This window comes from Bos grunniens, chromosome 23, assembly GCF_055505025.1.
Source record: "Bos grunniens cultivar Pamir isolate PY7600 chromosome 23, Bosgru_T2T1.0, whole genome shotgun sequence".
Lineage (NCBI taxonomy): Eukaryota > Metazoa > Chordata > Mammalia > Artiodactyla > Bovidae > Bos > Bos grunniens.
In genome coordinates, this window is record NC_141187.1 from 10,809,740 (window position 1) to 10,833,601 (window position 23,862).

The window sequence follows — 23,862 nt, forward strand, 5'->3', positions numbered from 1 at the left end:
CCTCTCAGCATAGCATCATGTTTTTGAGATGTATCTTTGGTGCCTGTTTGAAAATAAGATTGTTCCTTTTTTTTTTTAATCACTGAGTGGTATCCTAGCATATGGATAGAGCACAGATTGGTTATAATGAACCTTTGAGTTTTTCCATCTCAAGCACAGTATTTTTTAACTACAATTTTATTCATGGCCTTTTCCAGCTTTAAGGCATTATCATCTTGACATTGTCAACGGAAAGACTGAAGGTAGGAGGAGAAGGGGACGACAGAGGATGAGATGGTTGGATGGTATCACCGACTCGATGGACATGAGTTTGAGCAAGCTTCCGGAGTTGGTGATTGACAGGGAAGCCTGGCGTGCTGCAGTCCATGGGGTCGCAAGGAGTCGGACACGACTGAGCGACTAAACTGAACGATTGTCAACGGTATAAGGCAATGTTCCAAAAACTTCAATTTCTTTCTTTTTCAGAAGTCAGAGATTCTGGTTGTCAATCCTGGCTGCCCACTAGAGTCACCCGGGAAGCCTGTAAAGCCCAACAGTCAAGCCACACCTGACACCAATGCAGTGAAACTCTTTGGAGGCAGATGGGGCCCAGGGTCCCGAGGCTTTAAAGCCCCCCTGTGATTGCGCTGTGTGGCCAGCTGGGGGAGCTCTTGCAGGGAGTCGGCGGAAGGCTTGGAATGCTCGCTCATCCCAAACGCTTCCTGCAAATAAGAGCTCCGAGCTCTTCTGAAATCCTGTGTTTTTTCTCCTTTAGAATTTGAAGGCATTCAGACTTCATCTTCTTTCTAATCGGTCTTGTTTCCTTACGGGCTTTTCTTTTCCTTCCTAAAGTTTCACCAAATTCCTCGTTACAGGCTTCCCGCATCTCCTTTACATTGTCTTTTTTCTCCACCGCCCCCATCCCCACACCTCCACCCCCAATCTCACCTCTCTTTCCTTCCCTCCATCCTCCATCCCTTACGCCAAACATTTTCCCCCTTGAATTTGGTCTGGATCCTCAAGCCTTCTAGAAGAGTGCATCGTAAAGCCTAAGCACCTCTTCAGGTGAGTTCTCCTTTTTGTACGTTTTTCCCTTCAGAAGAGATCATAGCTGCTTTGCTCTTTTGCTTATAAATTTAAGTTTTGAAATAGCTTATTTTATTAATAAGAAAAGAATTTCTGCAAAGCCTTTGATATGTTCTCCTCTTGATGGAAAAGAAAGTTCCCTGCAAGAAAATGGAAAATGCACCAATTCCCAGTAAAGTGTAATAATAATTATAGGCTTCCAGGTGCTAGGTGAAAACCACAGATTCTAGATCAAAAACAATTGCCCTCTCCTTGGCGGCCAGGACAATTTGGCCACATTCTGAAGCACTAATGTCCTTCAGCTTGTGGGCTGTTAAACTGCCCGCCTCTTCTCACAGGTGGGACTCCTGGCTTATCCTTTCCAGGTCTTGTTTGGTCTTCTCCGGCAGCGTCTTGTTGCTGCTCCGCTGGCCATGACCTCACGTCCGCATGCACTGGTGTCTGCTGGACTCTGTTGCCTGCCCCTGCATGCAACTCCGGAGCAGCCACTGGGACGCCCTTCTCCCCGGCAGGTGTGTCTGTACCGGAGGGGGCAACACCTCCAAGCGTGAGTACCCTCCTGGCTGGGGATCTGGAGCAGTGAGTTTCCAGGGGCAGGAGGACTGGGGAGAGCCTGGTGCTGGACTTGGGCGGGCAGTAGGCATGGCAGCCCCAGGTGCTGGCACTGAGGGAGTGCGCAGTCTGTGGAGATTTGTTGCTGAAATGTTACCTTGTGTTCTTTAGGTGGTCCAGCTTCAGTATGTAAGTGGGGCTATTTTCTGTCTTTAATGACTGCCCACGTTTACTCTTTTATCTGTGACTTCTTAGATTGTAGCAAGGCTGCAGAAAGTAAAATGGACGAGACAGATGTAGGAGAGTTTTGAAAACAATTATAAAACTGAGCATCTTGCTGGCTTTTTATTGTAAAACCTTGCACTGGCGATCCTCAACAGTATTAGTGGTAAAATGCCCCCTTCCCCAAATCTTTTGTTCCAGTTACCTTGGTTATTACTGAATTTCAAAGCACAGAATTTCATTGTGTGCTTCAAATTAGCATATTTTTATTATTTATCCTTTTTAGTCTACCTGGAAGCTCATTTGGAGAAATCTCAATTTGTATAATAGAAAACCTTTCCCTGACGCATTGCACTCACACACTTAATCTACAGTAGCTTTCATTAGGAAAGTAGGAACCTCGAGGTATGAAATACTCCAAGCTCACTTTGGCTGTATTGTATCTCCAGCTGTACCGCATATTCCTGCATTTAATTAGTGAATATGAAATAATGATGGCACAGTCAGTGGTTGTAAAAATTATCACACAGAACTGATATAATTTCAATTCTGTCTTTATATGATCACTTAAAAGTTTTTACTTTGTGTTTAAAATTTTAAATGGCAAAATTGAGTGTAAACTTCAAGGTGTGTGTGTGTGTGTGTGTATTCTTTGGTCAGTGCAAATTTTCATACGTAAAATACTTGAATATTTTTAAATTTTGAAGTTACTCTTTTTAATAGTTATTTTAAAACTGAAGAATGAGTCAAGAAAAGTGATTATTACTGAAAAAACAATTTTGTGTATAAAGAAGAGGGTGTTAAAACAATCCACCTGGGATATGAAATGTGAGCTTCCCAGGTGGCTCAGTGGTAAAGAATCTGCCTGTAATGAGTAAATGTGGCGTTCGATCCCTGGGTCAGGAATATCCCTTGGGGAAGGAAATGGCTTCTCAATCCAGTATTCTTGCCTGGAAAATTTCATGGACAGAGGAGTCTGATGGGCTACAGTCCACAGGGTGGGAAAGAGCTGGACTTGACTGAGTGGCTGAGCACGCACAGGGTGTGACATGGAGCAGGGACCTCAGAGGTAGGAGTCATCCCAGGAGACCTGTGGCTCCAGGTCTTCTGTTCTGACTTTCCCTCTTGCATGGCTGAGTTTCACCTTTGAGTCTTTTCTGAGGAAGCCTTCTGAGAACAATATTCCTCATTTTGCTTGTTCAGAACTGTTTGGACTGAGTATAAATGTCTTGGCAGTGTTTGCTTTTTCCTGCCTTTTGAAGCCTTGCTGGCTCAGGATATGGACAAGGGTTCTAGGTCTTCCCCAATCAATAGCATTTGACTAGAGGCTGGACAAGAAGCTCAGGCAAAGCTTTACTGGGGCCCCTGCTGAAGCAGGGGTGCTGGGCAAGCGAGAACAAACAGGTTCCCTTGCTTGCTTGCTTCTTGGGCAGGGACGAGCTTGTTCTTCATATGGAATGAGGGTAGGGTGTGTCCAGGGGTTGGGCTGGAGGGGTGGTTTAGGTGATTTGCTCACCCCTTTGGTGGTGCAGGGGGCATGTGCAGTACCCTGCTTTTGCTCCCAAAACCCTGTTTTTGCTCCAGGCTCTTCACAAGTGGCAGTTGGGTATTTTGATCTCTTTTGTCCAGAATTTGCCCCAACTTTGCATACCCATAGTTATTTTTAGCCCCATACAGTTTCTTTGTATTTTGTTCCTGGAGAAGAGGTGTGTCCAGGTGCAAGCATTGCAGCAAGAGAGTCCCAGGTCCCAGCTTGTCTCAATGCCCTCTGAGAGACGTCCTTATTCTTAAGGGGTAAGGGGCTGAAGGTCTCATCTTCTGAAACTGCTTCTTGCTGGACAGAGGCAACAGACTCTAGCCTACCCAAGAGGTGTAGAAGTCCCTTGCTGACTGTTCCAAGGACCCGTAGGGACCTGGGCCACTCTCTGCTGGAGTGGGTTGAACTCCTTGAGCCATCATGAGCCTTACTTCCAACTGTTGGAGCCTAAAAGACCCAAACTTCAACAAAAGGTTAATCAAACAAGGACCAGAAAGGAGAACAAAGGAGTAGCCTTTAAAGGGCCTCGGAAGGGAAGGAACCAGGTTAACTTTGGGAGGGCTTCCTTACCTGTTGACCAGACAGGGGAGGAGCTGTCACCCCTGCTCAGAAGCTGTTCTGCTTGGGTATATATGTTTTGTTACTCTCAGGGTTAAAGTTGAACATGTTTCTCTATTTTTAGAATAGAGGCTCTGGACCTGTTGGTTCCAGGTCTCCTCCTTGGCCCAAAAGTCTTAGTCACAGGTTTACAACACTAGGGAAGACATCGGAGTACTGTTGTAAACCTGTGACCAAGTCTGTGACTGAAAAGAAAAGGGTTATAAGAAAATGAAAACCTCCTGCCAAAAAGTTTTTTTATATCTTGTAGGATGCGAGAGAACAAACTAGAGAACCAACTTTCAGTTTCCCTGTCCATACTGAATAGCAAGCACTGGTGGTTAATTGTCTGCTGAAGCCAGGGGACTTGTTGAATTTTCTCAAAAGTGGTTTCTACCTGGAACGAGGTATTGACATATGGGCGACAAGCAGTACTAGCAATGGCCACACCCCTCCTTGTTCCGTCAGTAGATACTCAGAGGTCAATTTCCTTTTGGTGCCCACGGCAGTGAATGACTGTTCCTTGTTTTGGATTTTGAGTCACTTCTTTGAGATGTCAAATCTTAGCCCCATATATTTAACTAATTTCTTTATGACTATGGTGGGCCTTGGCTACCCACTACGGTATTCTTGGGCTACGCTGGTGGCTCAGATGGTAAAGAATCTGCCTGCATTGTGGGAGACCTGGGTTTGATCCCTGAGTTTGGAAGATCCCCTGGAGGAGGGCGTGGCAACCCACTCCGGTATCCTTGCCTGGAGAATCCCATGGGCAGAGGAGCCATGGGGTCACAATGAGTCGGACTCGACTGAGCACAGCACAGGGTCTTTGTTGCCGTGCTCAGGCTTTCTCTAGTTGCCGTGAGCAGGCACTTCTCTCCAGTTGCAGGGTGTGGGCTTCTCCTGTTGCGGAGCACTGGCTGTAGGCTAGCAGGCTCAGTAGCTGTGGCACGTAAGCTTAGTTGCCCCACGGCAATGTAGAATCTTCCTGAACCAGGGATTGATCCATTGTCTCCTACATTGGTAGGTGGCTTCTTAGCCACTGGATCACCAGGGAGGTCCCTTAGCCCCATACTTTACAGGGGATTTTTTTTTTTGCATTTAAAAGTCCTTTTTCTTTCCAGATAGCTGCATGGGCATGTAAAACAAGGCATATTTTGAGTCTGTACATATATTCATGTATCAGGCTTCCCTGGTGGCTCAGACGGTAAAGGATCTGCCAGCAGTTTAGGAGACTGGGGTTCAATCCCTGGGTCGAGAAGAGTCCCTGGAAAAGGGAATGACTGCCCACTCCGGTTTTCTTGCCTGGAGAATCCCACGGACAGAGGAGCCTGGTGGGCTACAGTCCACAGGGTCACAAAGAGTCCGACACGACTTAGCAACCAAGCACACGCGTGTATTTATAGTTTTTCCTTTTTCTAAGGTTAAAGCTCGAGTTAGGACCGTTAGCTCACCTCTGGGCTGAAGTGTTAGGTGGCAGAGGTTTTGCTTCTGTAGCAGTATAGGCTCTCACAATGGCATACCCTGCCCTGCTGCCTCCATCTGTAACGAAACCACTGCCGTCAGTAAACCATTCTTCTCAGGGTTGTCTATTACCTGGTCTGTTAGGTCAGGGCTGCAGGCATAAGCCTGGCCACAGGTTTCAAGGCAGGACTGTGTTAGTTCTGGGCTTTCAGCAGGCATGGGTGTCGCAGGGCTGAGGGTGTGGCAGGTGTTTGAGGGTTAGTTCTGGGGCGTCAAGGAGTAAAGCCTGGCGCTTAGTAAGACGGCCTCCAGTAAGCCATGGTGGTCTTTAATCTCCAGAATCCCTTGTACTTGATGAGTGGTCTAGACTTCCAGCTAAGCTCGTTAGCTTCTTCCTGTAATAAAGAGATGGCAGCTACCACCTGGAAGCAGCCATGGACCACAGAATCTAGTTGTTTGGAAAAATAGCCTATAGGCTGAGGAACTTCTCCTAGCTTTTGTACAGGGACCCCCCCCCAGAGTTGTCCCCTAGCTTCTCAGCTACGTACAAAATAAATGGCTTTTTGAAACTGGGAGACCCAGAGCAGGAGCTTTGGGTGAGGATCTGTTTAATGTTATTAAGAACCAGTCTAGAGTAATGGTTCTATATCTGGGTCTTAAGTGGCTTCATACAGAGGCTTGGCCATTAGTCTGAATCCTGGAATCCAAATTCTGCAAAATCCCACCACACCTAAGAAAGGATGATTTTTTTTTTTGTTTTGGGGGCACTTAGGCCTAATATAGCTTCTTTTCTATAAGGAGATAACTGTCTGCTTCCAGGGTTTATAATATATCCCAGGTATTTAACTTGTTGCTTTGAGGTTTGGGCTTTTTTTTCTGGGAGATCCTGTAGCCCCAGTGTTAGTTGCTCAGTCGTGTCCGACTCTTTGTGACCCTGTGGACTGTAGCCCTCCAGGCTCCTCTGTCCATGGGATTCTCCAGGCAAGAATACTGGAGTGGGTTGCCATTTCTGACCCAGGGATCAAAGCTGAGTCTTCTTGCGTCTCTTGCATTGGCAAGTGTATTCTTTACCACTAGCACCACCGAACAAGTGTGGGCTGCCTTGAGACCCCTGAGGCAATACTGCCCAGGTACTGTTGCATTTGGCCCGAGTAGGGGTTCGTCCACTTGAGGGCAGACATACTGAGATGAGGAATGAGTTGGGATGCGAGAGAAGGCATCCTTGAGGTCAAGCACAGTAAACCATTTGGCATCTCCAGGAATCTGAACTAATATAAGGATCGGCCATAAGAGATATATAGGGACCACTGCCTTGTTTACTGCGCTGAGGGCTTGCACCATCCCACATTCCCAACTGGCTTAACAACTGGCAAAGTAGGGGTATTGCATGGAGACTGATCAGGCACTAAGAGGCTGTGTTTTAAGAATTTATTTATGAGAGTTTGCAAACCGTTTTTTGCTTCCAACTTTATAGGGTACTGTCTCTTATTAGGATAACTGACTTCTGGCTTATGGCTAATTCTTACTGCTTGGGCATAGAAAGCCTTCCCAGGGATTCTTTTGTCCCAAACTGTAGGGTTTGCTATGTGTAGAATATGGCTGGGAACAGGCCCTTGTTCTTCCAGCTGATTTGTCTTCGAATCAAGAGAAGGTTGCTTGGGGCCTGTTAATCGTGAGATGGCCCCATGGAGCCGAGCAGGTCTCTCTCCAATTGTGGAGCAGGACACTCAGGAACCACTGGAAAGCCATGTGAGATTAAATGCTGCTCAGATTGGCAAGTGAGACACCTAGTGAAGTAATGGGCTTTCCGTCCATACCAATCACTGTACAGGTTTTGGAGGGAAGAGGCCCAGTGTGAGAGCTCAGGCAGAGTAAGTGGCTCCCATATCGATTAATAATTGATTTTCTTGCCTACCATGTCAAGGACCACCCAGGACTCCTCAGTGGAGATAGATGTCTCATTGAGGGGAGCTGCCAGAACCCCAGGCCACCTCAATCATCCAGCGTGGCCGTCTCAGGAGCGGGAGCCCCCATTCCCTTTCAGGACTGGGGACAATCCCACTTGCAGTCTCCCTGTTTGTTGCAGACTGGACGTGGACCAGGGGGCTCTTTTGGGCACTTTTGGGCCCAGTGGCTGGTCGACTTACATTCGAAGCACCCCTCTTGTTGGTTTACTGTCCTCCAGGTGGATGGTTAAGCTTCCTTGTCCCCTCGGGTTGTCCTGTGGTCGCAGGGCGTGGCTGACGGCTATGGCTGTAAGCTTGGCCTGAGCCCTGGTCTTCTGTTTTCCTGCCAGTTTCTCTCTTCCTCCTCAGCTTGATCTCGATTATTAAACACCCCAAAGGCCACCTCTAGGAATTGGGGCATTGCGGTTTGTAGGCCTAATTGTAACTGTTGGAGTTTCTGCCTAATATTAGAGGTGAACTGGCTGGTAAAATGTTGTCCCAGCAGGGATTGACCCTCAGGATGGATCCGTGTTAGGAAATTTTCTAAAAGCCTCCACAAACCATCCCTGAAAGAGGGCTGGATTTTCTTTTTTTCTTGGGTCAGTCCTTTAACTATCCATAGTTAACTGGCTTTTTGATGCGCTTTCTCATCCCTTCTGATACACACTGGATTGTGGGCTTCTTGGCTTCTGTTCCCTCCAGGAGTTATAATTCCAGTGGGGCTCCTGATTTGGGACTGCATCTCCACCCACAACAAAATGCTCGGGTTGGTCCCTGGCAAGGTGGTCCCCAGGCCCCTGGGCTGCTGTCCATACTTCTCTGATGTTCTTCAGGGGCACAGCAACTAGATAGGACTATTTGGACATCCTTCCAAGTTAAATCAAGGGCCAGAGTTTGGGCCTAAAACTGTTCAACAAACATACTAGAGTCTTCAGAAAATTGGCCCAGGCTCTGTCTGCATTGGGCTAAATGGGTTAAAGAGAAGGACACATGTACTCTGGTTGTCTCATCACCATTTGCCACTTTCCTCAGAGGGCACACTTTTCCCGATCCTGGGTGATAGGAAGTTCCACTACGAGTTATCCCAGAGGGACTAGTCTCTCTCCTGGGGTAGCAGAGACCATAAAGGGACATAGGGAGGTGGTGTGTGGGATTGGGCAGAGGGATCTGAAGGAATAGGTGCCTCTAGGGAAATAGGTGGCTCTGGAAAAGCAGGGGAGACTTGGGTTCCTCCCTGAAAGTTGGGAAAGGTTAAAAGAGGATCATCAGAAATGTTGGGAATGTTTTTTAATTCCTCAGACTTGAATACAGGAGCAGAGGGCAGGGTTTTGGTAAAGAACCGTGAAGGCTCGAACATAGGGAACCTCAGTCCATTTTCCCATCTTGAGACAGTAAAGAGCCAATTGCAAGATAGTATCGTAATTTAAGACCCATTTTAGGCCTTTATTCCTCTATCTCCCTCAACTTATATAAAGGCCATGCATTGTTACCATAGGATTTAAGTTCTTGCCTTTTCAGCCCTCTGTTTTTAAAAATTTCCATTTTGGGGGGATACATTCCAGAGGTGTTTCTTCTCGCTCAGAAGAGGGTCCTCCCGTGTTGAGTCTCCTGCAGTTGAGAGTGCTCCTGGAAATGAAATCCAGCATCCCAGAGACATTGACTAGGAGGCTTTTGTCAGAAGGGGGTTGGAGTGTCCTCCAAATTCCCTTCTTACCTAATGGGATTTGGGGCTTCCTCTATTCCCCTATCACTCATCCAGATGTCTCTGGTACTCAGTCCCTCCTGCCGGTGGGGTGGGGCCGGCGGTGTCCCCTGGTAGCGGATGTTTGCACCAGTCATGGTTCAAACCATGACTCTTCCGAAGGGGGGATCTATTGCCTAGAATGCTTATGTCCTGTAACAATTTTCCTGGTGTTGGGTTGTATTCTTCAAGACTGAGCAGCTATAAAGCCTCGGATACGGGCCTCTTGGAGGTGGCCAGCCCCATAGGTAGTCTGTAGCAAGATATGGGCTGCCGAGGCCTGGAGCGAGGGGCGCAAAAAGGAACTCCTGGAGGAATTAAAGTTGGGCAGAAAGTGCCACAGGGGTCAGGACCTGCGGGCCTACAGGTGGGAGTATTCCCACAGGGGATATTTTTGGACATAGAGTAGGGTGAGAGACTTGGCAGCAGAAGAACCCGGAGTTCCTTCCCCTGTCTGGTGGCTGCAGTCAAGGCGGGGAGAGCCTGATGTTTCCATCTGACACAGGCAACCGCCAGTTCGGACAGTTTCCCGTATGATTTAACATACCAAGCCAATTCGTTTAGGATCTCGCTTTGGGATGGTCCAGGGGCCCTTTGAAGCACCCCAAAGCTAGCTGGAGGTCAAAAGAACTTTAATTAGAATTTGACATTTGAAAAGTCTGTCAAAAATTTCATAAAGCTTTAAAATAACCCAGTCAGATAGAATCATAGGTCACTGTGAAACAATTATTCCTTGAGCTAAGGTGAAAAAAAAAGATTTCAAAAGTAAATGCAGGTCACTTAGAGGCACAGAAATTCACGCAATCTGTTATCAAAAGCAGCATTCCAGGGAAAGTTTGTTCTCTTATGAGAAAGAGGCCAAATCCAGTCTTGCATCAGCCTATCTTAAAAAAAATCCATTTACCTAATTAAGTTTAATCCAACCTTAGAAAATCCTATGACCCAGCAATCCCACTGCTGGGCATACACACTGAGGAAACCAGAATTGAAAGAGACACATATGCCTCAATGTTCATCGCAGCACTGTTTATAATAGCCAGGACATGGTAGCAACCTAGATGTCCATCAGCAGTTGACTGGATAAGAAAGCTGTGGTACATATACACAATGGAGTATTACTCAGCCATTAAAAAGAATACATTTGAATCAGTTCTAATGAGGTGGGTGAAACTGGAGCCTAGTATACAGAGTGAAGTAAGCCAGAAAGAAAAACACCAATACAGTATACTAACGCATGTATATGGAATTTAGAAAGATGGTAACGATAACTGAAAGATGGTAACGATAACCTTGTATTTGAGACAGCAGAAGAGACACAGATGTATAGAACAGTCTTTTGGACCCTGTGGGAGAGGGAGAGGGTGGGACGATTTGGGGGAATGGCGTGGAAACATGTATAATATCGTATAAAAAAAGAATCGCCAGTCCAGGTTCGATACAGGATGCTTGGGGCTGGTGTACTGGGATGACCTGGAGGGATGGTATGGGGAGGGAGGTGGGAGGGGGGGTTCAGGATGGGGAACACGTGTATGCCCGTGGCAGATTCATGTTGATGGTTGGCAGAACCAGTACAATATTGTAAAGTAAAAAAAAAAAAAAAAAGCAGTGAAGTGATAAAAAAAAAAAAAAAAAAGAAAATCCTGACCACATACAAAATTCTTTTCTCAGTGTTCCTCTTCCACAAACCTTCTGCACTTTTCTGTAGCCAGACTTTGTTTCTTATTCTTTTCATTTAGAAATAATCAGTTTCAGGACAAACCCACCCTTTTTCCTTGAACAAAATATATTCCCATTCCTTATATCTTCTTTTCTAAAAACACACATCGTTTCTTTAAGCAACCAGGAGCTGTCTTTTACATTAGCATTGTATAGATTGGTAGAGGACATCTCAAGGTGGCACCAAACTTCTTGCAAGAAGTCAAAAGAGGTACATTTAGGCCTGTTCAGCCATTAATGTTCCCAATATTTTATTTGAAATGGCCTCTGTATTCAACGAATTCCTATCATGTAACTTAATTTAGTTTTACGTTACCAAAGTTTGGAGGTCCTGTTTTACTTTCTTTTTGGCCATGCTGGGTCTTCGTCGCTGTGGTTGCCTTTCTGTGGTTGTGTTAGTGGGAGCTATCTATCGGTGGTGCCCGGGCTTCTCACTGCCGTGGTCTGTCTTGTTGCAGAGTGCAGGCTCTAGGGCGCCCAGGCTTCGGCACTTACCGCTCGTGGGCCCAGGAGTTGCGGCTCTCAGGCTCTAGCACAGGCTCAATAGTTGTGGCACATGGACTTAGTCGCTCTGCGGCATGTGGGGTCTTCTCAGATCAGGGATCGAACCCATGTCTCCTGCATTGGCAGGTGGATTCTTTACCACTGAGCCACTGGGGAAGCCCCAGAGGGACTATTTTAGACGGATATTTTCAAAACATAATTATTCCTAAAGAGTTTACCAAAAAGTTCTTATCACAGTTACATTGACTTAAAAATTTGATCATAAAAGTTTATTTTCCCTGTTGACAAATTTCATAACAAAACCAATATGTACTTATTGACTTTCAGTGATCCTAGGTACAATGAAAGTGTTATACTTAATTTAAAAAAATTATTTACTTATTTAATTTTGGCTGTGCTGGGCCTTCACTGCTGTGTGCAGGCTTTCTCTAGTTGCAGTGGGTGAAGCTACACCCCAGTTGCGGTGTGGGCTTCTCACTGTGGTGGCTTCTCTTGCTGTGGATCACGGGCTCTACGGCTCACAGGCTTCAGTAGTTGTGGTTCACAGGCTCAATAGCTGTGGCCCACGGGCTTAGTTGCTATGTGTCATGTGGGATCTTCCCCGACCAGGGATCGAACCTGTGTCTCCTGCATTGGCAGGGGGATTCTTAACCACTGGACCGCCAGAAAAGTCCTATACTGAATTCTGATGAATCTAAAGTCAGGTCTGTGTTAATTAAACCCACAAGCTTAAGTCAAGCTAACTTCTGTAGAACCAGAGATCTAGTTTTCTCACTTGAATTTGTTTATTTAAGCTGCAACATGCAGCATGTGGGATCTTAGTTCCCCAACCTGAGATCGAACCCACACCCCCTGCGTTGGAAGCACAGAGTAAGCCACTGGACCTCCAGGGAAGTCCTGGAATTTGCACTTTTAAAATAAAATACTTATTTGTGTATTTGGCTGCACCGCATCTTAGTTGCGGCATGGGATCTTTGATCTTCACTGTGGCATGTGGCGGAGAAGGCAATGGCACCCCACTCCAGTACTCTTGCCTGGAAAATCCCATGGATGGAGGAGCCTTGTAGGCTGCAGTCCATGGGGTCCCTAAGAGTCGGACATGACTGAGCGACTTCACTTTGACTTTTCACTTTCATGCATTAGAGAAGGAAATGGCAACCCACTCCAGTGTTCTTGCCTGGAGAATCCCAGGGATGGGGGAGCCTGGTGGGCTGCCGTCTATGGGGTTGTACAGAGTCGAACACGACTGAAGCGACTTAGCAGCAGCGGTAGCAGCAGTGGCATGTGGAATCCAGTTCCCTGACCAGGGATTGAACCTGGGCCCCCTGCAGTGGAGTGTGGAGTCTTAGCCTCTGGACCGCTAGGGAAGTCTGCCCTCTTGTTTGAATTTAAAATGCCCCCCACCTTTTTTCTCTTTAGTCTGGAGGACTACACATGAATTAGGCAGTTACTGAGAGCCCAGGCAGAATAGTTACATTGCAAAAGCAGAGGAGGGAAAAATGTAAGCTCCTTCTCTTCTTTGTGTTCTCTAAAATCCCACCAAGCAACCCAAGGTTGGACTCTCTGGCAAAGTGGGTTGTATTTATATTTCAAGATTTAAATGTTCCGCCATGCCCACGATTTTGCTGGAGACTGGCAGGAGCAGTTGGACAGATAAGACTATGTGAAACAAAGATGCCAATGCCAAAATCTTAAAGACACAAACAAGCAGTTTTCATGATAAAGGGGATGGCAGTGAAGGTATTAGGATCAAGGGAGAGGTTCAGAGAGGAGGGACAGAAAAGACTGAAAAAGGGAAAGAGACAGCAGGAAAATAAAGGGGAGACTCCTGGGATGATAGGACTTCCAGCCGCTACATGATGTGAGGTTTAAACCTCTATCACTCTCATAAGCCTTGCATCAGGGAGAGCCTGCTCCCACCTCTGTTCATCACCTGTCCAGGTGAGCTTGCCAGCCAGAGGGATCAGGTGACAGGTTGAGAGGAGTGATGCTGTAGGTGCCTGACGTCCACTGTCAAAGATGGAGAAGACAGAGAAGTAGAGCGATCTCAGGAAAGGGAAAAGGACAGGGGGGAAGGGAATGCATTGTCTGAATGAGGGTGCTGAAGCCCCTGGGGGGCAGGAAGGCAGACTTAGCAAAGGGGATGACTCTGGACCAAGAGGCTCAGGTGGCCACTTGTCACCCATGGGAAAACTGCATCCAGAAGTGGACAACTGTCCCACTTTGGGCGCCATAAATCTGATGCCAACCAGAGTTCTTAGCCTTCCCCAGTCAATAGAAATTGACTAGAGGCCGGACAGGAAATTCAGGCAAGGCTTTGCTGGGGACCCTGCCGCAACACTGGGCAGGGGGAGTGAGAACAACAGGTTCCCTTGCTTGCTTGCTCTCGCTGGAGCGGGGCGAGCTTGTTCTTTATACAGACTGAAGGTGTGTCCAGGGGTCAGGCTGCAGGGGTGGCTTAGGCGGTTTGCCCACCCCTTAGGCGGTGGTATGTGCAGGGGGCCGTGTGCAAGTACCCTGCTTTTGCTCCCAACAGCTTGTTTTTGCTCCAGGCTCTTCAGAAGTGGCAGTTGGATTCTTTGGTCTCTTTGTATTTTTTTTTTTGGTCCAGAATTTGCCCCAACTGCTCATGCATACAGTTATTTTTAGTCCCGTCTCATTTCTTTGCATTTTGTTGCTGGAGGAGAGGTGTTGTCCAGGTGCAAGCGCTGCAGCAAAGGGTCCCAGCCTGTCTTAGCTCCGCTGTGCTCCAACACCAAATACAGCTGTAGGGTTGTGTGAGCCCAGATGTGATCTGTTTGCCTGTCGGTTCAAAGGATTCTTATCTTTGAAGTCCAGTAACAGCCAGCATTGGACATCTTCACTGTTTGTAATCCCCTTTCCCGGGGACCCGGCCTTTCCAGGTGTCACGCCGTGTGTTTTCTCATTGCCGAAAGCAGTCAAGATTCTGTTTTCAAGTCTCTTTGGGTTTTCTTTCTTAGGGATCTCTCTCTGTCTCTCTCTCGCTCACTCTTTCTCTGTCTTGCCCATTTGCCATGCATGTTATTTCCTTTTAAGCCTGTGTAAGTATTTCCATTTATCTTGCTCACTCTTCAAAAGTCCAGTTTTCCAAACCCTCTTCTGTGTTTCTCAGTCTGTTTTTCCTGAGACCCTTTCATCTTCTCTTCTGTGCTACTTTAATTTTCTTTCTTTCACTCGTCTCCTGGGCTTTGCCAGCTCATGTTTTGCTTGTTATTTATGCAATGCTCGTGCATCTTCTTAGTTTCATTCTTGGGCTCTGGTTTCATGGAAGAGTTGTTTTTTTTTAAACTGAAGATGAAATATCTGGTCGAATTTTTTTTCACCTGCTTTGTGGTAACAGTTTCCTAACAAGTGTTTTCCAGTGTTCACATTTGTCCTGCCTTTTTTTCCCTTTCTTTCCTTCTAGTATCTTTGCATAGGTTCCTCTTTGATTATTCGTCTTTGCCTGAGGTGAGCTTTTCAGGTAGAGCTGGGACCCTTTTGCAGGCCAGCAGGAATTTTCCTAATGGCCTGGGCTTATTATAATCTTTACTTTTCCCCAGGTGGTAAAGCAGGCAGCCACAGAGATATTCACAATGTGAAACCATGGCTATTGGAAAAAAACACCAAAGTAAGAATCTCTAAAATTTCTTCCATAAAAGCAATGAGAAAACTGGCTAAAATGGTCAGAATTAACTTTCCCAAACTCTGGAAATTTACCAAAGACTTGCAGTGATTCAGGGAGTGTTTATGCAAGAAAAATGGCTGACTCTTAGAACAGTGAACTTTTTAGTAAATTTTTGTTATATTGTGTGAAATACATGTAACATAAAATTTAACACCTTAAACTTTACAGTCCAGTAATATCACATACATTCACACTGTTGTGCAACCATGTCACAATTCATCACCGTATTTCTTTTCATCTTGTAAAACTGAAGCTCTACACTTTATTTTTATTTATTTATTTTTTGCTCTATACTTTTTAAATAACAGCTCCCTATTCTTCACTCTTCCCACTCCAGAACCACCATTTTAGTTTCTGTCTTTATGAATTTGACTACTCTGAGTACCTCACACAAGTGAAATCATACACTATTTGTCTTTTGTAAGACAAAAGACAAATTTCACTGGCTCATTTCACTTATCAAAATGCTGTCAAGGTTTACCTGTGTTGTGACATTTTGGAGAATTTTCTTTTTAAGGCTCTATAATATTTCGTTGTATGTGTCCACAGCATTTTGCTCATCCATTCATCAGTTGTGGACGCTTTGTTGCTTCTGTGTGTTAGCAGTTGTGAATAATGCTGCTGTAAACATGGGTGTACAAAGATCTCTTTGAGCCTTGCTTTAAGTTCTCCAAGATATATACCATGAGGGCAGGGAGGGAGCTATTCCATCAGGCTGGGAGGACTACATGGCCCTCTTGCAAATGGAATTCTGCCTCTTCAAGGATGCAGTGTGAAGTTCCCAGCATCTATTGGCAATACAAGGATTTCGTGGTTTTTTAGTAATATAGTAAGCTTATGTATATTGTCACCCTGCTTATTTAACTTCTATGCAGAGTACATCATGAGAAATCCTGGGCTGGAAGAAGCTCAAGCTGGGATCAAGATTGCTGGGAGAAATATCAATAACCTCAGATATGCAGATGACACCACCCTTATGGCAGAAAGTGAAGAGGAACTAAAAAGCCTCTTAATGAAGGTGAAAGAGAAGAGTGAAAATGTTGGCTTAAAACTCAACATTCAGAAAACGATCATGGCATCTGGTCCCATCACTTTGTTAGGTAGGTAGAATAGGGAAAAGGAGTCCAAAATGGTGGTGGCTAAAAGACGAGGAAGGTCAAAGGGAGGTCCAAGGACCAGAGTGAAGACTTCAGGCAGAACAAACAGCACTCCTGACTAAGCCCAATTTGCATAGGGCAGGCCCAGGTGGAGGAAAAAAACATATAAAAGGAGGAGCCAAAGTGCTCTCTCATGGACTGTCTCTCCCGTGTGCGAGCGCTCTTTTCTTTCTCTCTCTTTCTCTCACTTTCCTGCTATCTTCTAAATAAAATAGAGCTGTAACACTGATTTGCCTAAGAGCTGTAGCACAGTTTGTCCAAGACCCAAGAGCTGTGACGCGCCGAGGGCTTTAATGTCCGTCGCTCCAAATCTTTGTTGTGACGAGACAAAGAACCGAGGAACATACACTCGCGTGACATCTATGGTGCCGTGACTCAGATTTAACCTGGCTGAAACAACCTCTGCGTGGAAGAGGCCAAGCACAGCAGGAGCCCAACTCAGCGAAGCTCCTACGCTAGAAGCGGAAGGCTAAGAAACCCAGTGCAGGGGAAGGCCCATCGTGCTGGAAACTGGGACAGCGAAAAACGAACTCAGCAGAAAGCTCACGCGGCCCAGTCTCAGATTCCAGAAGACCTCCAGTTAAGGTAAGAGGTCCTCGCTCCTATGGCTGGAGGGACCCTTATAATCTCTCGTTTCTTGTTTCCTCGAACCTCCCGCTAACAGGCGGGCGGCAGGGGCACAACTGAGGGACTCTGGAGAGGTGCTCCTCAGCGTGTCCCAAGGGCGCTATCTGCTGAGCCCCAGTAGCTGTTACACAAGCCGGTGGGGGTTCTTCTGTCCTTTCTCTTTTTTTTTTTCCTTTTTTTTTTTAGGTATACCTGTGGCGGATTCATTTCGATGTCCTTTCTCTTCTCTGTGCCAAGGATCAGACCAATGAAACTGTGAGCACCAGTCAGATATTTAGCAAATCTTCCAGTGGGCTATGAAGGGGATTCCTTGGCACGTTTTTCCCACTGCTTTTTCCTCCTGTCCTTCAGCTCTCTCCTGGGACTCAAGCCCGACCAAAACTAATGAAACTCAGGCTCTGATGTCTCATTGCAAAAATTCATTGAGAGACAAAGCGATAAGAGGTGGATTTGTTAGGATCCGGAGAGAAGCCACCCCTCAGGGTGTGAACCATTGCCAGGGCAAGAGCTGCAGCCATGGTATTAGGCCTGGCTAGGTTTTGTGAGGGGATGGAATTCATATGCTAATGAGTAAAAGGATCATCCCAGCCATTGGGGAACCACCCACTCCTCCCTCTTTTGACCTTGTGCCTTGGAGCTGTCCTGCCACCTCTGGGTGTGTCGGTTGGCTTATAGATTGGGGATTAAGGTTTACTTGAATTTGATTTGTCATCTTGGACCCAATTGATTTTAATTGGTTTACATTATACCCTTGTGCTATGTCATTCTTTCAAAGGTTGTGCTCTGCCCCCTTCCCTCCTGTTTCATGCTCTTTTCCTAAGCCCTATCCAGACCCACAAGGTTGCCTCTACAATCTTCTGAAGAGACAACCAGAAAATAGCTGGCCTTGGGAGGGAAATACTCTATAATATCCAACCCCCTAATCCTACCCAATACTGGTCACACTGGAGATCTTGGAGACGCCCAAACTCCAGTCCGGGGGGTCCCAGGGGGTCATCACGCCTTGACCTGCCTAGGGATCGGTCTTCGAAAGGTTGTCACGCCTGAACCTGCTCGGGGATCCTCTAGTCCCAGGGGTCCCAGGAGGTCGTCACGCCTCGACTTGCCCAGGGATCCAATCCTCGGGAGGCCGTCACGCCTCGACCTGCCTGGGGATTCGATCTCTAGGAGGCTGTCACGCTTCAGCCTGCCTGGGGATCTGCACCCTGACCCGGGGACGCCTGGCTCTCAGGTTGCAACAATTCTGGGTAGGATGAACTTACATCATATCTATTCCCGTCCACAGTGGGCAAAACAAACCTCTTAATTCTACCCAGCACTGGTCACACTGGAGATCTTGGGGACGCCCAAACTCCAGTCCAGGGGGTCCCAGGAGGTCATCACGCCTTGACCTGCCTAGGGATCGGTCTTCGAAAGGTTGTCACACCTCAACCTGTTCGGGGATCCTTTAGTCCCAGGGGTCCCAGGAGGTCGTCACGCCTCGACTTGCCCAGGGACCCAATCCTCGGGAGGCTGTCATGCCTCGACCTGCCCGGGGATTCGATCTCTAGGAGGCTGTCACACTTCAGCCTGCCTGGGGATCTGCACCCTGACCCGGGGATGCCTGGCTCTCAGGTTGCAACAGTTCTAGGTGGGATAAGCTTCAGAAAGACTCACCCCTAAGGAAGTCCACCCATGGAAACATAAAGAAGCCTATTACTTGTGGGACTGTGCCCAGTCTCAGCAATAACTCAGGAGCCCAATAAGAACCCCATTGCCTTTCTGGAGAGGCTAAAAGAGGCACTCCAAAAGTTTACCAACCTGGACTTAGACTCTTACGAGGGATGGGTGATTTTAAAGGACAAATTCCTGTCCCAATATGCATCAGATATCAGAATTAAGTTACAGCAGCTACAACAGCAGGACCCTGCTGCCTCTTTAGATGAGATGGTCCAGACAGCCACCAATACCTTTTATAACAGGGAACAGGAGAAGGAGGCCAAGGCCCAGGAGAAGGAGAGAAAGAAAGAGACAAGGCATGCCCAGATGCTGGCCACCCTCCAGAGAAAGCCCTATGGCAAACCCCGAGTCCTTGAGGGACAAGGCACGAGACAGATGCCTGATCTGTAGACAGGTGAGGCATTGGGCCAAAGAGTGTCCAAACCATGACAAGTCTCCTAGAACGGCTTGCCACAAATGCCATCAACTGGGACATTGGGTGGCACTCTGCCCTCGGGACCCAAGAGCCTCAAGGTCAAGCACCAAGCCTACCCTCACGATGGTTCAAGAGGACTGAAGCGGCCTGCTCCAGCCAGCCCACCTGTCACAGATAACCATCACAGGGCTGGAGCCAAGGGTGCAACTGGATGTGGCAGGTAGGTCCGAGAATTTCTTGGTTGACACAGGGGCTACCTACTCTTGTCTTGATCTCCTACTCCGGAGCCTTCTCCTCCCAAACCTGTACCATTTTGGGTGCTACAGGAAAAGCAACTAAAAGATTCACCTGAGCACTTCTTTGTTGCTGGGATGGAAAAATACTTTCCCACCAGTTTCTGGTGGTCCCTGAGTGTCCTACCCCCTTATTGGGAAGAGATATACTCACTAAACTGGGGACCACCCTTGTGATGGGAAGTTTTTCAGCCCCTAGAGCTCTGCAGCTCCTGGTTACTACTGAAGAACCCATTACACCTTCAATAGAGAGGGACCAAAAACTATGGGAAGACAAAATTAACCCCCAGGTGTGGGACCAGGGATTCCTGGGCGAGCCCACCAAGCTGAACCAGTCATCATTGTCCTCCAAGATCCCACTCGGTTTCCTAACCGGAAACAACATCCTCTCAAAAGAGAGGCTCGGGGGGGACTACAGCCTTTAATAAATAAATTCCTTGCTTGTGGGCTATTGGTCCCCACCAGTTCGCCATGTAACACCCCAGTCCTCTCAGTAAAGAAAAAAGACGGAACCTGGAGAATGGTTCAAGATCTCTGGATTATAAATGAAGCTGTAGTCCCCCTCCATCCCACAGTACCCAATCCCTATGTAATCTTGGGAGAAATCCCACCCAGTGCCAAGTGGTTTACAGTCTTGGATCTCAAAGATGCATTTTTTTTGCATACCACTGGCTAAAGAATCCCAATATCTTTTTGCTTTTGAGTGGGAGGCCCCAGGAGAAAAACACCAACAGATGACTTGGACAGTATTACCTCAGGGGTTCGGAGATAGCCCCCACCTGTTTGGACAGGCCCATAGCCAGGATCTCCTAGATCTGGACCTGGAACCTAATGGGAAAATATTACAATACGTAGATGACCTACTAATCTGCTCTCCAGATGAAAAAAGCGCCCAACAACATGCAATTCAGGTTCTAAACTTCTTGGCAGAAAGGGGATATAAAGTCTCCCGTGCTGAGGCACAGATGGTCGAGACAAAGGTCACTTACCTGGGAGTTCAGATTACACACGGGTCCAGGAGGCTGTCCTCTGATCAGGTACAAGGAATCCTCCAGTTGCTCTCCCCCACGACTCGAAAACATTTGCGAGCTTTCCTGGGGCTAACTGGTTATTGTAGAATCTGGATACCCAATTATGGTCTAATTGCCCAGCCTTTATATGAAAGCTTAAAGGGACGAGATGATTCAATCCCACTGATGTGGGGAACTCCTCAAAAGAAGGCAGAGGCTACACTAAAACAGGCCTTAACTCAGGCACCTGCCTTGAGGTTGCCAGACCCAGAAAAAGCATTCCAACTTTATGTCCATGAAAGAGAGGGAATAGCCTTGGGAGTGTTAACTCAAAGGTTGGGATCTGAGCCCCAGCCTGTAGCTTACTTATCCAAGAGGCTCGATCCAACTTCCTGAGGTTGGCCCCCCTGCTTTCGAAATCTTGCAGCTATTGCAATCATGATAGAAAATGCTTTAAAACTCTCCTTTGGGGGCAAACTAACTATTTTTACCAGCCACCAAGTAAAACAACTCCTAAATGGGAGAGGCCATTTATGGATGTCTGATCAAAGAATCCTCAGATATCAAGTAATGCTGATGGAAAGTCCAGGCCTCACTATATCCCCTTGTGAGGTTCTTAACCCAGCCACCCTCCTCCCTACCCCCAAGGGCTCTCTCCCGTTTCACTCTTGTCTAGAAACCTTGGACCACTGGACAAAACCCCGAGAGGGCTTGTCAGAAGATCCTCTGACCAATCCTGAGGAAATCTGGCACACTGATGGAAGCAGCTTTGTGTTGGATGGAAAAAGAAGAGCCGGGTATGCAGTAGTCTCCAATTTTGAGACCATAGAGGCTAAGCCTCTGCCACCAGGTACTTCAGCCCAATTAGCTGAGCTCATAGCCCTGACTCGAGCTTTAGAGCTGGGAAAAGGATAAAGAATAGCCATTTACACTGACTCCAAGTATGCCTTTCTGGTGCTACATGCACATGCGGCTGTTTGGAAAGAAAGGGGCCACTTGACCACCCGAGGGTCCCCAATCAAATATGGTGATCAGATTCTTCGACTCTTGGAGGCAGTCCATCTGCCCACTGAGGTTTCAGTCTCCCACTGTAAAGGACACCAAAAAGGGAACACGAAAGTGGCACGAGGGAACCAAGCAGCTGATCAGGCAGCTAGGAGAGCAGCATTACAGAACCATAACCTAATAGGGATTGCCACCTTAGTTCCACAGACTAATTTGCCAGAAACTCCTTCATATACTGAAGGTGAGACTCTTAAAGCTAAGAGCGAGGGCTTTCAAGAAGATCATATGCGGTGGTTCCAAAAGGAGGGACTCCTTTTTCTGCCTGGGAACCTCCAATGGAAGCTGGTTAACTCCTTACCAACTTGGTTATTTGGGAGAAAAGGCCCTCCAAAGATGACTAGAAAGGTCCTTCAGAGGAACAGGCCTCCAAACAACTATAAGACAGGTGGTCTCCTCTTGTCCCACTTGCCAATTAAACAACCCCCAAGGAGCTCGAAGACCCCAGCTGGCCCAGCCCATCCAACGACGTGGGGCCTACCCAGGAGAGGACTGGCAGATGGACTTCACCCAGATGCCAGTTTCTCAAGGATATAAATACCTATTAGTCAAGATAGATACATTCACAGGATGGATTGAAGGCTTTCCCACCCAGACTGAGAAGGCTGAGGAGGTGGTAAAAAAACTGCTCCATGAAATCATTCCAAGATTTGGTCTGCCCAGGTCATTATAAAGTGACAATGGGACATCATTTACTTCTAAGGTCACCCAAGGGGTCTCGAAAGCATTGGGCATTACTTAGTATCTCCATTGTCCCTGGAGGCCTCAATCTTCAGGAAAAGTAGAAAGAGCCAATCATTTCTTAAAATCAGCGATAAAAAAGATAACCCAGAAGACCTCCCTGGGATGGAAGGAGGCTTTACCAATAGCTCTCCTCCACACCTGCATTGCCCCTAAGGAACAGGTTGGTCTTAGTCCTTATGAGATGCTGTATGGGAGACCTTTTGTTTATGTCAATGACCTCTTCCTAGATCCAGAGGTTCAGACCCTCCAGTCTTATACCATGGCCATTGGGCAATTCCAACAGGATATATGCTTGTGGGGTATGAACCAGGACCCAAAAGATTCCAAAGAGTCACCACTATATGCTCCAGGAACACAAGTCCTAATTGAAGTCTGGAAAGATGGGTCCCCAAAGGCTCAACTCCAGCCCACATGGAAGGGCCCCTACCCTGTAATACTTTCTACCCCCACAGCAGTCAAGGTACCAGGACATGACTCCTGGATTCACTACTCATGAGTCAAGCTGTGGAAGAAAACAGAAGAGGACACTCAATACACCTGTGAGCCCCTGGGAGATCTCAGATACCTATTCAGAACTACCAATGAGTGTCATTCTAATGAACACCCCCAAAATCTGGTTTCTGGGGATAAGATTTCTCAGGATAACTCTAAGGAGCCAACACAGCTTGACAGAGACTGTTCTCCAAAACAGACAGGAGATAGATCTTCTGATCCCCGAACAAGGAGGGACTTGAGCCATCGTGGCCATGTGAATTTAAAATTGACTAATATCCCTACTAGTCCTTGTTATGCTATATTGATGATGCCTATGCTTATTCCATGTCCTGTCAATTGTCTAACCTGTTTTGTCTCTGCCCAGGTCAACCAGCTACAACATGCAGTGCCAGTTCAACAAAGATATAAAACTACAGGCAACTATGGAAAATATCACACACCCTTGGACACTGCTATAAGGACTCTGAGGCTTGAGACTAGCAAGAGGGGGAGGTCCAATACCCCTCGCCGTCCCAGTTCAGCAGGAAGTAGCCAGAAAGACCTTGATGCCCCTATTCCCAAAGAATTAGGCCTCCCATCTCTTGAGGGGGGAATGTTAGGTAGGTAGAATAGGGAAAAGGAGTCCAAAATGGTGGTGGCTAAAAGACAAGGAAGGTCAAAGGGAGGTCCAAGGACCAGAGTGAAGACTTCAGGCAGAACAAACAGCACTCCTGACTAGCCCAATTTGCATAGGGCAGGCCCAGGTGGAGGAAAAAAACATATAAAAGGAGGAGCCAAAGCGCTCTCTCATGGACTCTCTCTCCCGCGTGCGAGCGCTCTTTCTCTCTCTCTCTCTCACTTCCCTGCTATCTTCTAAATAAAATGGAGCTGTAACACTGATTTGCCTAAGAGCTGTAGCACGGTTTGTCCAAGACCCGAGAGCCGTGACGCGCTGAGGGCTTTAATGTCTGTCGCCCCTATTCCCAAAGAATTGGGCCTCCCATCTCTTGAGGGAGGAATGTTAGGTAGGTAGAATAGGGAAAAGGAGTCCAAAATGGCGGTGGCTAAAAGACAAGGAAGATCTGAGGACCAGAGTGAAGACTTCAGGCAGAACAAACAGAACAAACAGCACTCCTGGCTAAGCCCAATTTGCATAGGGCAGGCCCAGGTGGAGGAAAAAAACATATAAAAGGAGCCAAAGCGTTTTCTCTCGGATTCTCTCTCCCTCCCTCCCTCCCTCCCACCCCCCTCCCTACGCACTCCTCCACTCTCTTCTCTTTGAGTCTTGGATTCTCCTGCTATCTTCTAAATAAAATGGAGCTGTAACACTGA

The 23,862-nt window shown here is 47.1% G+C and overlaps 1 long non-coding RNA gene across 9 annotated transcripts; it reads left to right on the forward strand.

The window, feature by feature from the left end:
• LOC147346655 (uncharacterized) lies at positions 1-23,862 on the forward strand. Of its 9 annotated transcripts, XR_015153072.1 has the most exons (8): positions 228-242; positions 466-1,044; positions 1,431-1,612; positions 14,905-14,972; positions 15,905-16,771; positions 18,775-19,167; positions 20,927-21,100; positions 22,916-23,862. It is a non-coding gene; the product is annotated as an uncharacterized LOC147346655 (long non-coding RNA). The 9 variants fall into 9 exon arrangements; XR_015153070.1 differs by having other exon boundaries at positions 1-1,044; XR_015153075.1 differs by having other exon boundaries at positions 1-1,044; positions 20,927-21,047.